The sequence below is a fragment of the Zalophus californianus genome, chromosome 1, assembly GCF_009762305.2.
Source record: "Zalophus californianus isolate mZalCal1 chromosome 1, mZalCal1.pri.v2, whole genome shotgun sequence".
Lineage (NCBI taxonomy): Eukaryota > Metazoa > Chordata > Mammalia > Carnivora > Otariidae > Zalophus > Zalophus californianus.
In genome coordinates this window covers 30,641,045-30,657,941 of record NC_045595.1, presented here as the reverse complement: position 1 = coordinate 30,657,941, position 16,897 = coordinate 30,641,045, and positions in this window count along the sequence as shown.

Sequence of the window (16,897 nt, the reverse complement as noted above, 5' to 3'; positions counted from 1 at the left end):
TCCTGAATCACCTTGAGGTATAAAGTGCAAAACTGTTTCCCAAAAGACTGACTATATCAAATATCCTACTTCCTTGTTCCTGTTGGTTAAGAGATTTGAATTCAAATACATGGTAAAGAGATTTAAACTCAAATAGATGTTGATATCAACATCTCTGCTCAGCGGGGAGCCTGCTTCTCCCTCTCCCTCTGCCTACAACTCCACCTGCTTGTGCTCTCTCTATGTCAAATAAATAAATAAAATCTTTAAAAAAAGATGTCCTTTTATTTTAAAATCTTGGCTTAGGTTAGTACATTCCATTGATCCCTCAAAGATGTAGAAACTAGTGAGAATTTGCACAATGATCATTGGACTGGAAGCAGCTAAATCAGAAGGCACCAGAGCAATGGCTCTTGAACTTCAGTGCATCAGCATCACCTGAGGCCTCGTGCAACCACCGCAAACTGCTAAGCCCCACCTCCAGAGTCTCTATCTGCAGAGCTGGGGTGGTGCCTAAGCATGTGCATTGCTAACAAGATCTCAGGTGCTGATTATCATGCTGGGTGGAGTACTGCATTTTGAGAACCACTATCCTAGAACAAGCAGATCCAGGGAAAGTTTGTGGGACTCTAGGCTTCATTTAGTGCTGGCTTTAAAAAACAACAACAACAATAGCAAAACTATTCTAATAATCATTTTACTGCACATTGAAGTTCAGAATGGTGAGATGATTGGCCATGACCACACAGATAGCTAGTAAGCATTGGAGTTGAGAAACAGATCCATTTCTGATTGCAAAGCCTGAGCTTTTTACTCTCATGCTCATGTGTGTCTAAGTTGCCTCACAGTAAACAATTGCTCAAGGCAGTTCAGCAGGTGAATGTCCTGATAAAGCAGGTTTGGGAAACACTGCACTGGCTTTATTTCCTGCCTCCCACTCAGAGATACAATTCTGTGCCTGGGACTTCCCCAGCCCATCTTCTTCCGGAGCCACCCCCAGGCTGTTCCATCTCCCAACTGTGTCACAATCCAACCGACTTGGTACTTCTTCAGCTGGGATCTCTCCAGAGATAAGCAACAGTGTGCGGGAGTTATGCAAAGTTGCAAGGTAAAAAGAGACTTTAAAATTTTTTTAGCATCAATTTGTATTCCTTGGTGAGCAATTTAAGACATTAAAAACAGAGCTGTTATATACTTGTAAGAGTAATTGTGTGTGTGTGTGTGTGTGTGTGTGTGTGTGTGTGTACACTTGAGGGGAGCTAATTATTCCCTATCATACAATCCTCCTTTCCTGCTGTTGGGTAATTTGGTGACAAATTTGAAATTCTTCCTGGCTCAGTACGTAAGAAGATTCTAAGAAGCATCCCGGGGAACAGCGAGGACACCCAAGGAGAACTCATTCTCTAACAGGGGCTTGAAGGCCACTTTCATTCCTGAAAGGCAGATAAAAAGGTAAACCAGACATAGTACCTAATTTTGAAAAGTTACAATCCAGTGGGGCTTGATTTGCCAGATTAAATACAGAACATCCAGTAAAGTTTGAATGTCAGAATGGTATATCCCATGTAAGACTTAGATATAGTGTTACTAAAAAGATTATTTATTGTTTATCTGAAATGCAAATTTAACTAGACATACTACTTCCCTCCAACCCCTAAATCTCACAATCCTAAGTAGTTCACGAAAGCAAGTATTCATGAGATTATAACACAATTCCAGTACGGTTTGGATGATGAGCATTACTTCAATGGAACTACAAAAGAATTGGTTTCACAGGAAACAGAAGGCACATCTGGTTGAGAAGCTAAGAGGAGACGATGTAGGAGGTGGGATTGGAGTTGAGCCTTGAAGGATAGGCAAGGTTTGGAAGAAGCCAGACATGGAAGGATGCTCCACACAGGAGGAAGAGGTGAGAAGACAGGAAAATATAGAGCACAGTTAGTTCCCAGAGTATGGAGTTTGTGTCAAGAACATAAAGCTGCAAAGGGGGTGATGAAGCCGGAGTATGGAAACCATAGTCAGCTAAGACGTGTAGGATTAATCAGTTCCATAGCTACCAGAAAAACTCTGATGATCTCATAGGATCTGGGCTTCAAAGAAGGTTAATCTGACAGAAGTCTATAGAATTGACTAGAAAGGGAAGATCAGAAGACTATTCCAAGGGTCCGTGTCAGTTTTTTTTATTTCTGTGGGTCACAGCTTTTTAGCGGGTGGTAAAATCAATTTAAGTGGTCATGACGAGCACTGTTAGAGAATGAAGCAGAAAAAAAAAACCATATTAAGAAATATCCTAGTATATTAGCGATCATCACATTTAAGTGTTGCTTTAATAAGTACTTGTTTGGGGGGGTATATCTGATGGGTCATGATGTAAAGTGTGCTTCTTACAGAGTCACAGTCAAAAATGATTGAAGGTCATTGTTCTATGCAGAGGATGGGTGAGTTAGTTTCTTTGTCTTGTGCAAAGGTTCCTGTCTTCTTAGGAATCCCTTCTTGCCCAGTGACTTTGGCAGGGGCAGTTCAATGTGCAGTGTGATCCCTAGCTCAGACCAGTGTGAACATCTGACCCAAGAGGAACGAGCATGCAGACTGGAGCTGAGCCAATCATCCCAGCCTGAGGACAGGTATAAAGAGACAAAGTCTGTAGTTACTGGGAACTGTGGGCTGCAGCCATAAGGGCATGTCATCTGTTAGCTTTGGCGACCTAGGGCCACTGGCGAATGAATCAACAAGTCAAGAGGGAGAGATGTGAGTGTGAGAGGGACCACATTGTCCCCGAGAGAGAGAGAGAACCCAATGAAGTCACTGATGGACAAAGCAAGTAATTTTGTATTCCAGATTTCCACTTCTAGTCCCTATGTGGCCAGACTGTTGTTTCTGAACCTTGGAGGTGTGTAAGATTGCCTGTTGTATCTGTGTGTTTTTTTTTCTGCAGCAAATTTCCCTTTTTCTCAAGCAAGCAGGAGCAGGTCCAGTTCCTTGTTACTAACTTGTCTCTCACTCAAGCAAACTATTTGGACAGTGATGATGTTGATATATAAATATTTATTGTGAAAGTAGGGAAGGAGGTGTTCAAAATTACTAAGAGGGCCTGACAGCTGAGTAGTAGTAATTATTATTATCATATAATTATTAATTGGTCAATAATTATATGGAAATTAATGATTACTCATAATATAATATACATATATAATGATTTATTATTATTAATAATATTTATTGGTGCCTCTGTGTGCCCAGAAGCAGTAGGATCAATAATCCACTGGTTGTGGCCACCATGAATATGAATCCTCACCAGCAATCTACAAGTTCTATACTTTTTACAAATGTAGACACTGAGTCTCCAAGAGATTGGGTCACCTTACTGGTAAGTGAAACCAGGTTTCGCCCAGACTCATTATCCTCTATTCTTAGTGCTTTATATCTCTTGATAAGGCCAGCAGAGGACAAAGCTAAAATGATCAGACCCCCAGTCTCAGTGACTATGAATTTAGTCCAAATTCTAGCTGTGTCAATTTTTCTTTTCTGCCTTGAACTTACATTCTGACAACAGTTTATCAATCTTGTGGTAAAAGACTGTATCCATACAAATCCCAATGAAGTGGAAATGACTATTATCCGGTAAGTGAATCAGCAGTCAAGCCACAAAATTCAGATTTACCAAAAAAAAAAAAAAAAAAAAAAAACTGCCTTAGAAGTGATTTGTCTTCTTTGATTGCTGGTTTCAGTTCTACACTAACTCCAAGTTGAAGATTAATAAGGCATAATAGCTCCAGCCTTCCACCTTCAAGTATTCCTTTGTTAGGGTTAGTATTGGGCCCAAACCCCCACCCCTTCTGCTTTTGATGACAAATAAGAGGAACCAGGGCTGCTGTGTACTATCTTCCTGCTCCAAACCTTTAACAGCTCTCTTTCCTTCAAGATATAATCCATATCCCTCATAGGATAGTCAGGTCCCACCAGAGCTGAAAACTGACCTGAAATGTAAGACCTTCAAGCTTACATGTCACTGCTTATTCATACATTCATGCATGTATGTATGTATATATGTAAGTATTTGTGCAGAGACCAATTATTTTGTTCCTACCGTGCACCATCCCTGTTCTAGAGGCTTTCAAAAACTAATCATAATAATGAAAATGATAACTAATATTTATTAACTGCCTAATACAGCCTAAACACAGGCTAAGCAATTTATTTGCACTTATCAAATCACTTATAGGATGTGGGTACTATTATCATCCATTTTATGATTGAGGAAACCAAAACTTAAAGGGGATGTTGACCTTCCTAGGGGCCCTACAGCTAATAAATGGTAGAGTCAAGATTCAAGCCCAGATCTTTCTAATTCCAGAGTGAGATCTACACAGTTCCTGTCCACCATCTCACTCTCTATAAGGAGAAATAGGTGGACAATTATAATTAAATGCAAATGGAGAGTATCATGATGGAAGTATGGAAAAAATGGGGCCAATCTTCTCAAATCGGTTCGGTGGTTCCTCCCTGAGGAACAGCAGCAAATTTCTACCCTCCGCCTTTGCTCGCTGAATTTCCCCTGCCTGGAATGCCCACCATCTTCTCTCAATTTGTCAAATCACACTGCTACTTTAAGGCAGACGGGCTTCTTCGAATCTTCCTTCACCCGTGGCAAATGTGGTAACCAAACATGAAGCTTGTTCCTGTCCAGTCTGGATTTACCTAAGAGTTCTCAGCAGAACCTTCTGTTATTAATTAATTAGAGATGGTACATAAGATAAATATATTTTGTCTCTCAAAGCCAATCTACCTCGATTCATTTTATGAATGAGGAATTTGAAGCTTGATGAGCTGGAATAACTGGCCTGAGGTCACATGGTGAGTCAGAGACAGACATGGGTCTAGAAGTCAAGTGTCCTCCCTCCCAATCCAAGACTCTTCCTCCTGCCCACACCCTCCCCGTTCTTGGCTGACCCATGTGGTCTCTTGCCAATCACGAGAAATGACGATAAATAAAGTCCAAGTACGCAGAGAGGGAGAAGGGAAGTAAAATGCCAATTACTCAGTCCCGACAGACTGGGTGCCTACTTGCAAGCTGCATCAGGCTACACCTACAGAAAGTGTCTTTAATTAGAGATGGATTCTGATGAAAGGTTGGCAGTGTCTCTGAAACTCTTGTTTGTGTTTAAGCGCACAGGAACACTATGCATTTTTATCATTTCCATGCCGTATTTGAATTGAGGAATAGTCAATATTTATTCTTTGTCAGTTACTGAGTAATATGCTGCTCAACTTTTCTATTTACTAACACGACTCATTTGTTTAGTTCATGGCTGCATTTCCAGTTGGATGTTTGAAATATAACTTAGAGCACACTCAGGTATTTAACAAAAATTTAAACTTACAAACAAAGGCATAGGAATTCTGTACCTATAAGATAAGTACAGACCTACTCATGGGCATTTAATTCCAGGATGTGGTAGGAAGGACCTTCAGAACCAAGAAGATTGGTTGATTCTATTTTTGCTACCGGTGTGACCCTGGGGCAGGTTAATTAACCTCTCTGATTCCGGTTCCTCATCTCTCTTCAGAGATGCAAGATTGGCGCAAGATGAGAAAGGCTATATTGTGTCTGATATTTCTTGCCCAAAGTACTATCTTTTTGTCTACTTCTGTTAAGGCAATGATAGCCAATAGTTAGTAAACATTTACTACATTCCAGGCTATGTAGGCTTCTTCATGTGGTCACTGTTCATGTGTTAGTTTAGGTTTCCTCACCGTGCAAGCGCCTGTGTCCCAAAGGCAAGCATCCTGGGACCTGGCCTGGCATCACATAGTATCACCCTGCTACAATCTGTTGGTTGGAGCCATCACAAATCCATCCAGGTACAAAGGGAGAGAAATAGGCTTCATATTGGGTAGACAGGGACGAAGTTCTGGAAAAACACGTGGGATTAGAAATATTGCTGGGACCGTTTTGGGAAATACAGTCTTCTCACAGAGTATATATGCCATGAGGACAAGAAATTATGCATGTTTTGTTCCCTATTTGGTTCCCTTGTCTCAGGGAGAACTGACTCACAGAAGTGCCCAGGGAATTTTTGTTGAATGAACAAATGGCAGTTTGTAAGACCTGAGACTTGTCTAATGCCTTATTTTATGGAAGACGAAGCTGAGACCCACTGAAGAGAATGGATCTGCACAAAGGCAAAGCTGGGACAGGACCTGAGATTCCTGCTTCCAGCCTCGTGTTCTCTCCACACTCAAAAATCTGCCTTTCTTGGATGAAGTTTCTGGGAAAATCAGAGTAAAAACCACATCATGATTCAGTGTCTAGCGATAATGACCAATTTTGGAGCTCCTGGAGAGTTCCTGGAAGTAACAACCGTTCTCCCAACAAATATCAGTACTATAAATTGCTGCTTGTTAAGAAACTTGTGGGAGTGCACCATATTCATAGAAATAGCTGGAAACTGAGAGAACAATTATCACAGAATTGATCGCCCATGGCTTGATCCAGTGAGATTCAGATTGTCCTATGTTGTGAGGTGCCAGTGAACCAAATGCTGTGATACTTTGGAAGGATCACTGATTGCCTTCTGAATAAGATTTCAAGCAATTTGAACCAAAAAGAAATCCTGCATGGGGCTCCTAATGGAATTTTATGCAGCTCATGTGCAGTGTATGTTCAGAAAGTAACTGCTAGACTGTTTGCAAAGTTTTCATGTTCCGGTTTCAGAAGACTGCACAGTGCTTATGTCATACAATTAAACCAGCTTATTAGCATGTTAATATTAGGTGATACTGTTATATATCATCTAGAGCTGAAAGAGAATAAATCAAAAGTCAGAGTTCCCACATCAGACAATCCCGGGCAAAAGGGTGCCCTGGGGATGACATAATCCCCCAAGCACTTCTATCTCTCTACCTAAGGGACCTGTGCTGGTTCCAGGCCAAAGAGAGCTGCAGGTGCTGGTTCACACAGCAGACAGGAGAGGGGGTGCAGGAAAAGGGAATTCTAGGGGGACCTGCGGGGAGCACAGACAGACGTGTCTCTTCTATGTAGTTATTTTTAACATTCAGTTTGGACTCGATTGCTTTCCATTTGGTTCTTTATGCTATCTCCCCCATTCTACTCCACACCCACTCTTTGTCTTTCAGATTTCTTCCTTCCTCCCTATGGATACATTTATTGAGTACCTGTAATGCACCAAGCACTGTGCCAGGGGCTAAACATCAGCCCTGAACTCATGGAGTCTATATCCTGCTGCTGTTTATTAAACCATGCCATGGATCTTTACCACATGAATGTCTGTAGCCAAAACCACCTCCATTCAATATTTATTCTATTGGATACTTCAGCCAATTAAAGAATGTTCCACTATCTTGCCCTAAAATATATTTTATCTCATTTTCTTAGGTGGCCAGCATCTATTAGACTGCTTAGAATTCCCTCCAGTTTTTTTTTTTTCTTAAGATTTTATTTCTTTATTTGACAGAGAGAGAGACACAGCGAGAGAGGGAACACAAGCAGGGGGAGTGGGAGAGGGAGAAGCAGACTTCCCGCCGAGCAGGGAGCCTGATGCGGGGCTCAATCCCAGGATCCTGGGATCATGACCCGAGCCGAAGGCAGACGCTTAACGACTCAGCCACCTAGGAGCCCCGAATTCCCTCCAGTTTGGTGTCACCTATGGATTCGCACCGTAACAAGTCATTGACAAAAGTGTCAACAGAATCATACTAAAGACACGTATCTACACGTGGACTTCTTGGCACAGACGCAATTAAACAGCATTCCTGGAGTCATGTGCTTTATCAACTCCACTTCTCTGTATATTGTTCTGTCCATTGTTTCCTTTCCTTTTTTCTGAATTTCATGACAAGTTTTGTCACAGTCATTTGATACATTCCAGACATGCTTTATCTATAATAGTCCTCTGACTCCAGACTGGTGGTTTTCATAGAATTTCTTGGGATTTTCCCCCTTTTAATCTATACTGCAAATCATCTCCAAATTAATCTTGTTGAAATTTAATCTTTTATTAATTTATTCCTAATACCACCTATCATTTCTATCTCTTTCATGTCTTCAACCCACTTAGATGATAATGACACTGTATTTAAAAGTAATATTTCCATTTCAATGAAAGTAGGCACCTGCTATGATTTTTTTGCCCAAACATCTTGAAAATGTACTGTTTGACAAGAAAGACAAATATCTCTCACAAACTGTATACTTACCCTTTCATTCTCTTTTTATTATAAGCTATTTAAACAACTAGGAGGACAGTGGTGATCCCAGGAGCAAATAGCATCATCCAGCAGTTTGACATATTCTCCTATGGCACGTGGTGGGAAACTAGGTAGGTGCAGCTGTTTTGAAAATAGAACATTTAGACTAAGGTAACTGACTCTCAGGGGAAGCTAAACAACCCTCTTAGAGTAGTGTTAAGACCTTACAAAATTCACCTCTTACCTCTCTATGAAGTAGTTACTGTTGTAATCTCAATTCCAGAAATGAGAACTCTGACGCTCAGAACTGTTGAGAAATGTACAAGGTGACCCAATTAGCACCGGGCAGGATTCTACTGCCTACTGTCTGGATGCCTGGCTATACTGACCCCATGTAGTTTTCCTAAATGGCAGAGGGTTGGAAAGATAAATTAATTATTAATTTCCTCGACTGCTCCCGTTTTTAAAGAAAAGGGGAAAAAAGATAGAGTTTTGCATCTTTATCCATAAAGAACTATATTATATCAGCTATCGAGTGCTGATATAATACAAGTGCTGATATAATACAATAATACAGACTAATACCCCCAAAATTTGACTGATATACAGTAATTAGCATTTATTGGTACTTCTGAAGTCTATAGCTAGATGGATCTGCTGATCTGGACTGAGCCCAGCTGATCTAAACTGGGTTTACTCCTGTCTGTGGTCTGCTGGTGAGGTAGCTAGGGGCTGCTAGTATAGAATGGCCTCTCCTCCATGTGATCGCTCCTCTGGCTGGCTAGACTGAGCTCTTTCTCAAGGCAAGTTAGGAGTCCAAAAGAGGCAGTGGAAACTGCCTTGAGCAGTTCTGCTCGACACCAAACCGTCTTGAGAAGTCCAAACTCAGAAACTTAGTCTGCCATATACTATTAGCCAAAGCAAGCTACACGATAGCCCATATTCACTCACAATTCTGAGACAGCCAAAGGGTTTGAAAAGAATGCCATCTTCAACCTCTAGCACCCTCAGAATGACTATGAACGGAGAGACTATCAAATCCCAAACCATTTAAATAATACAAGATGCGAATAAGAGGCTGAAACCAAGACAGCCTTGAGATCAAGGTGAGGAGCTAAACAGGACTCCCTCTCTTGGTGAGAGATGCTGCAAAGTCACATTGCAAAGGCAATAGGTCGAAGGAGGCTGTGAAGGCAGGTCAAAAATACAATCAACCCCCCATAAATACTTTCTCTTTTTTTTTTTCATATGTGTCCTCTTCCTGGAATGTGAGGCCTTCAAGCCTGTTTTCACCATGCTAATCTGATGTCATTTGCCTTTGTGCTCCAACATGAGCCTTCTGCCCTGGCTAGCTCAGGCTCTGGCCTTTGCTTCTGTGATTTCGGATGTCAGCTCCTAGGAGCAGTGTTCTCTTCCTTCTCACCCATTCTAGCCCCACCCATCCTTCCAGTCTTGTCTCAAGTCTTACCACACCCCTGTAGCTCTCCCAGACTTCTCCTGAGCCCTCCTTACCTTGAATATTTACTAACACTAGATAATACTAAGTATCATTCAAGTCAAGTATGTTTCTAAATCTAGGAGTTAAATAAATGTTAGGTACTATCTGGAAATTTTTTTTACGTGCACTGGCCACGTCTAGAACATTGCAGAGAAGGAAGACCACAGAAGGAAGCAGTATATAATACTTCGGCAAAGTCTCACAGTCAGAACAACCTGGGTTGGAATCCCTGCTCACCTATTTACGGGCTGTGTGACTTTGGACAAGCTACTCAAATTCTCTGAACCTAAAATGTGTGATCTGTTACATAAAATATGTATATCTTAGAGTTTTCTAGCACTCAGCAAAAGTGCCTGGTATATGTAGTGCTCAGTAAATGTTGGCTTCAGCTATACATACCACAACTAATCATATCCCCTTATATCAATACTTTATTCATTTTCTACCTTTCCTCTAAAAACCTTTGGCTGGAGGAGGTAAGTCTAATTCACCAAACTGTTCATTAGCCTCTTTATTTTGACTCCCCTGGTGAGTTATACTAGAAAGAACCTTTGCTTGTATGATTAAAGTGTTATCCAAAATGTCAAGATTTACTAGTTGGAAATGGGGGAAATCAAATCAGTTTTTGTGGTATTATATTTAGTCATCTTGGCTTGTTTAATCACATTTAATTGGGTTCTAAATGACAGTTTAACCTTAGCTATTTGGCAGTATTAATCATGGTGATTGATCACCTCCTGAGACTGGAGTCTTCCATGAGCTCCCAATATGAGCAGCGTCTTTCTGAGATAATCTGTATCTCTCCAAAAGATGGCCACCTACAGATAATCAGAAGCACATTGGTATTCTGAAACAAAAGAATTTATTAAAAATTTTGCAATGTGTAACATGTTTAGCTTAAACCCAGGAAAGAACAAAATAGTACACAGAATTTCTCATCAGCTAGAACAGGATTGTATGCTCAGCAGGGCTAAGGGCCATGATATTATCAGCAAATATATATGCCCAGCAACAGCACAGTACCTGGCATACAGTAGACCATCAATCAATAGGTGTGGGATGAGTAAATGAATGAATGAATGAGAGTATGATAAAACCCAAGGTTTCTAATGAGAACAATATTTCAAGTTTTAAGCCACTCTGAATCCATTAAGGATCAAGGCAGGATATTAATTGATTTACTAAAATCCCTAGTTTACTAGTCTAGTGGCTCACTCAAGAAAAGGAAATCAGATTAGATTATAAATAATTACCTTAACAATCTTCCTCTAGGGATTTCTTCTCTTTTAATCTGTACTACAGATCGTCTCCAAATTAATCTTCCTGAAATTTAATCTTTTATTAATTTATTTCTAAAACCACCAATCATTTCTTTCTCTTTCCTACTTCTCCAACTCATTCATCAAGTATTTCAATTAGATAATAATACCTTCTATGTAAGGGTAATATTTCCATTTCAGTGGGCATAGATATCTGTTGTGATTTCTATACCCACCACAGAAATGTCTTAAATGTACAGTTTGACAAGAAAGACAAATGTTCCTCACAAACTCTATATTTAGCCTTTCATTCTCTTTTTATTCTCTACAGGCTATTCAAACACTGAGGAGAAAGGTGATCCTGGGAGTAAATAGCATCATCTGTCAGGTTGAGATTCTCCTGTGGCATGGGGTGGGAAAACAGGTGGGTACAGCTGTTTTGAAAATAAAACATTCAGACTAGGATAACAGACTCTCTATTAAAAGAGAGTCTGTTAAAAGCCTAAACTTTTACACACCTCTTTTAGAGTAGCTTATTCTATTAAGACCTTATGAAGGGACGTCTGAGTGGCTCATGTGATTAAATGGCTAACTCTTGATTTTGACTCATGCCATGATCTCATGGTCCTGGGGTGGAGCTCCATGTCGGGCTCCACGCTCAGCGGGAGTCTGCTTGAGGATTCGCTCCCTCTGTCCCTCCCTGGCTCTCTTTCTCTTTCTTTCTCTCAAATAAATAAATAAATCTTAAAAAAAAATAAAAGACCCTATGAAATAACTAATAACCATTTCCCAGAGCATAATGTTTATAATAATGGTAAGAATAACACCTATCATTTAGTGAATACTTATTTGTATGTCAGTCACTGTGTGAAAGGTTCTACACCTATCCGTTTTTAAGTTTTCACCTCTATGAAGTAGTTACAGTTGTAATCTGTTTCAAAGATGAGAAAACTGAAGCTCTGAAATGTTGAGTAATTTGTCCAAGCTGACCCACATAGTAAGCATCAGAGTGGGATTCAAAACGTAACTGTGTGATGCTATTTTCTGCATTCTTAATCCCTGGCTCTATTGACCTCATATATTTCCTCTAAATAGGACAGGGCTAGAAAAAGAAAGAGCATGAATATTTCAACATTTCTTCTTTGATTTATTCTGTAAGTATGGAAAGCCACTGCACTAGGCATTGTTGATCACTCTAATCACTAGATTGATGAGTGTTGACAGAGGAGAAAAGGAGCAAATGCAAAAATGCTTAGCACTGAAGATGTATCATGTACTGTGCTAAGTGCTTTCCATAGTTATTTCTTTAATTAACGTGCCAGCACAGCCCCTAATACAGTGCCTACCACAGAATAATTACCACTAAGTATATGTTGAGTCAAATAGCCAAACTAACACCTTAAAGTAGGAAACATCGAGTGACAGATCTGAAGTTGGGGCTGGCGGCGGGGGGGGGGGGGGGGGGGGTGGCAAAGGAGTCCTCTCTTTGTTTTCCGCAAAATTTGTAGTGAGTTGGCCTTCTGATCAGCAAAGCTGTGAAAATATTCTTCATGAACATGGATTGTTAGAGGGAAAAACAATAATGTAAAAATGTGAATGTATTTTTTAGACTATAGATATAGCTTATGTTTATGTCTATAAGTCACCAGAAATAATGTCCAAAATTGCATTAGTTAAAATATGAAGTGTGTGTGGGATCTGTGGCAAGGTCCAGAGAAAAATGTTAGGACTTATACGTCAAGTCAGTGGTTCCAGAGTACAGAGAAGATGGCTGGAGTCGTCCCATGGACACGAAGTGATGAAGGGAGCTCTACTCGAGGGAGAGAATCCAAGCACAGGGACCACGTCTAACCCAAAGGCGATGGATACAAACTTGAAGCAAGCTCCTACAGAATAGAGCAGATCTGCTGACTGTTCCCCCTGAAATTAACTGCAAAATGCTGCTGCTATCTGCCTCCCAGTGCAGCAGCCCCAGCCCCTTTCCAGATGTCCATATGAAGCCGTCCAAAGCAAACACCTGGCCCACAGTCATATGTCCCTTTTACCTCTACTCCTTACTTTTTATTCTCTGGGAATTTGAGGGTAATGAAGGAGAAAGGGAAGGAGAAGCAGCTGCCTCTAGTTTTAGATTCTTTCATTCCCAGCTAAACTTGGGGTGATAGCAAATAGCTTCAAAAGGAACAACTCAGAAAATAGGAAGGACTTTGAAAATCAAGTCCAGGAGAAAAGCTGTCTCCCTGTTTTACAGGTGAAGAAATGGAGGCTCAGAGAGGGTAAGTACTTTGCTTGACGTCACATAGTGGGTGGCAGAGCTGGAGTTTGAGTTCAGATCTCTTTGTTTCCGAACTACGTGCTCTTAAAATGTAAAGAGAATATAACAGAAAGCTTCCCAAAAGAAATGTTCAATTTAGAATTCAAAGCAGGGATTTACATTGAAGATGGCAGAGGAGTAGGAGACCTAGATTTTGTCTGGTCTCAGGAATTCAGCTGAATAGGGATCAAACCATTCTGAACACCTACGAACTCAACAGGAGATCGAACAGGAGAGTAGCAACAACTCTCTGAACAGAGAAGCGACCACTTACTGGAAGGTAGGACATGCGGAGAAGTGAATCCGAGGCGATATTCGGGAGGATAAACGGCGGGGGAGGGGCCTCCGCCGGCCGCTTCTGGCAAGTGCTAGAGCCGCGGAGCACAAAATCGGACCTTTTAAAAGTTGGCTCGGCAGAGGGACGTCGCTGCAGTGGCTAAGCGGGGGGTGGAATCCTCCCGGGACAGTGTGGTCTCAGGACCCTTGGGGTCACAGAGAGACCGGGGGTGCCTGAGTGCGGCAGAGCTCCCAGGTGTCGGGGCGGGGAAGCCGGCTGCAGAGACGGAGCAGAGTCGCGGGCTCTCAGCTCGGGGTTGCCATAAACTGTGATCTGCGGCCCAGTCGGGGCACGGCTCCCCCAGCAAGGACCCAAAAAGCAGCAGATCCGGGGAGACTCCCCTTCCTTCCCGGGGAGGAGCGGTGCGGGAACGCACTGCAGGGATCTGCTGGGTTTGGAGACTCCGAGCGGGGTCGGGTGCCAGAGATAGCAACGCTCGATCACAGGCCGGGTGAGCATGGAGAGCGGCCGGAGACCGGGGACACGGGAGTGACTGCTTTTCTCTGGGGGCGCACTGAGGAGTGGGGCCCCGAGTTCTCGGCTCCTCCGGGCGGAGACTGGGAGGCCGCCATTTTCGCCCTGGTCCTCCAAAGTGGTACCGAGAGCTTGCAGGGAACAAAAGCTCCTGAGAGCAAACTGGAGCAGCTTCCTTAGCCCGGACCGACAAGGGCGGGGCAATTCCGCCTCCGGCAAAGACATTTGGAAACCACAGCAACAGGCCCCTCCCCCAGAAGATCAACACAAACAGCCAGCAAGCCAAGACCAAGTTGATCGATCAAGGAGAATAGGAGAACTCCAGCGCTAGGGGAATACTGCACATAGATTCATGGCTTCTTTTTTTTTTTTTTTTTTTTTACCATGATTCATTATTTCATCAAAGTTAATTTTTGTTGACTTTTTTTTATTTTTCTTTTTCCCTTTTTCAACCAACATCTTATAAATCCCTTTTTTTAAAAAAAAAAACATTTTTTTTTTCATTTTTAGAGTCATATTTTATCCCTTCATAGTAGTTATCCTTGTTTTTGGCATATATATATAAGTTGTTCTCTCTTTAAAATTTTGAGGTACAGTTTCTTCTAACAGATCAAAATATACCCTAAATCACTAGTGTATGGCTTTGTTCTAGTCTCCTGCCTGATCACATTCTCTCCCTTTTTCCTTTTTTTTTTTCCTTAAATCTTCTTTCTTTTTTCAAACAACTTATCTTACCAAGTCCTTTTATAAAATCTTTTATAATTTTCATCTTTACAGTCATCTTCCATCCCTTCATTGTATCAACCCTTATTTTGTACATATATGTCTTTCTTCCTTTAAAATTTTAGGAGGCACTTTTTTCTAACAGACCAAAATACGCCCAAAATCTAGTGTGTGGCACTGATCTATGCACTAGCCTGATCATATTTGATCATATTCTGCCTTTTTTGAATTGTTTTGTTTTTGTTTTTATCTTTTTTTTCTTTTTTTTTTCTTTTTCTCTTTCTTTTTTCTTTCTTTCCCTTTCTTTTCCCCTGGTTTCAGGTCTTTTCTGATTTGTATACAGTATATTTGCTGGGGACGTAGTAAACCTGTTAGCCTTTTGTTCTCTCATTCATCTATTCTCCTCTGGACAAAATGACAAGACGAAAAAAATCACCTCAGCAAAAAGAACAAGAGGTAGTACCGTCAGCCAGGGACCTACTCAATACGGACATTAGTACGATGTCGGACCTAGAGTTCAGAATCATGACTTTAAAGATACTAGCTGGGCTTGAAAAAAGCGTGGAAGTTATTAGAGAAACCCTTTCTGGAGAAATAAAAGAACTAAAATCTAACCAAATCGAAATCAAAAAGGCTATTGATGAGGTGCAATCAAAAATGGGGGCACTAAATGCTAGGATAAATGAGGCAGAAGAGAGAATCAGCGATATAGAAGACCAAATGATAGAAAATAAAGAGGCTGAGAAAAAGAGAGAGAAACAACTACAGGATCACGAGGGCAGAATTCGAGAGATAAGTGATACGATAAGACGAAACAACATTAGAATAATTGGGATCCCAGAAGAAGAAGAGAGAGAGAGAGGGGCAGAAGGTATATTGGAGCAAATTATAGCAGAGAACTTCCCTAATGTGAGGAAGGAAACAGGCATTAAAATCCAGGAGGCACAGAGAACCCCTCTCAAAATCAATAAAAATAGGTCAACACCCCGACATCTAATAGTAAAACTTACGAGTCTCAGAGACAAAGAGAAAATCCTGAAAGCAGCTCGGGAGAAGAGATATGTAACCTACAATGGTAGAAACATTAGATTGGCAACAGACCTATCCACAGAGACCTGGCAGGCCAGAAAGGACTGGCAAGATATCTTCAGAGCACTAAACGAGAAAAATATGCAGCCAAGAATACTATATCCAGCTAGGCTATCATTGAAAATAGAAGGAGAGATCAAAAGCTTCCAGAACAAACAAAAACTCAAAGAATTTGCAAACACGAAACCAGCCCTCCAAGAAATATTGAGAGGGGTCCTCTAAGCAAAGAGAGAACCTAAAAGCAGCAAAGAGCAGAAACGAACACAGACAACAGACAGTTAACAGTCACCTTACAGGTAATACAATGGCAGTAAATTCATACCTTTCAATAGTTACCCTGAATGTAAATGGGCTAAATGCCCCAATCAAAAGACACAGGCTATCAGATTGGATTAAAAAACAAGACCCATCAATATGCTGTCTGCAAGAGACTCATTTTACACCCAAAGACACCCCCAGATTGAAAGTGAGGGGGTGGAAAACCATTTACCATGCTAATGGACACCAAAAGAAAGCTGGGGTGGCAATCCTTATATCAGACAAACTAGATTTTAAAACAAAGACTGTAATAAGAGATGAGGAAGGACACTATATCCTACTTAAAGGGTCTATCCAACAAGAAGATCTAACAATTGTAAATATCTATGCCCCGAACATGGGAGCAGCCAATTATATAAGCCAATTAATAACAAAAGCAAAGAAACACATTGACAACAATACAATAATAGTGGGGGATTTTAACACCCCCCTGACTGAAATGGACAGATCATCTAAGCAAAAGATCAACAAGGAAATAAAGACGTTAAATGACACACTGGACCAAATGGACTTCACAGACATATTCAGAACATTCCATCCCAAAGCAACGGAATACACATTCTTCTCTAGTGCCCATGGAACATTCTCCAGAATTGATCACATCCTAGGTCACAAATCAGGTCTCAATCGGTACCAAAAGATTGGGATCATTCCCTGCATATTTTCAGACCACAATGCTTTGAAACTAGAACTCAACCACA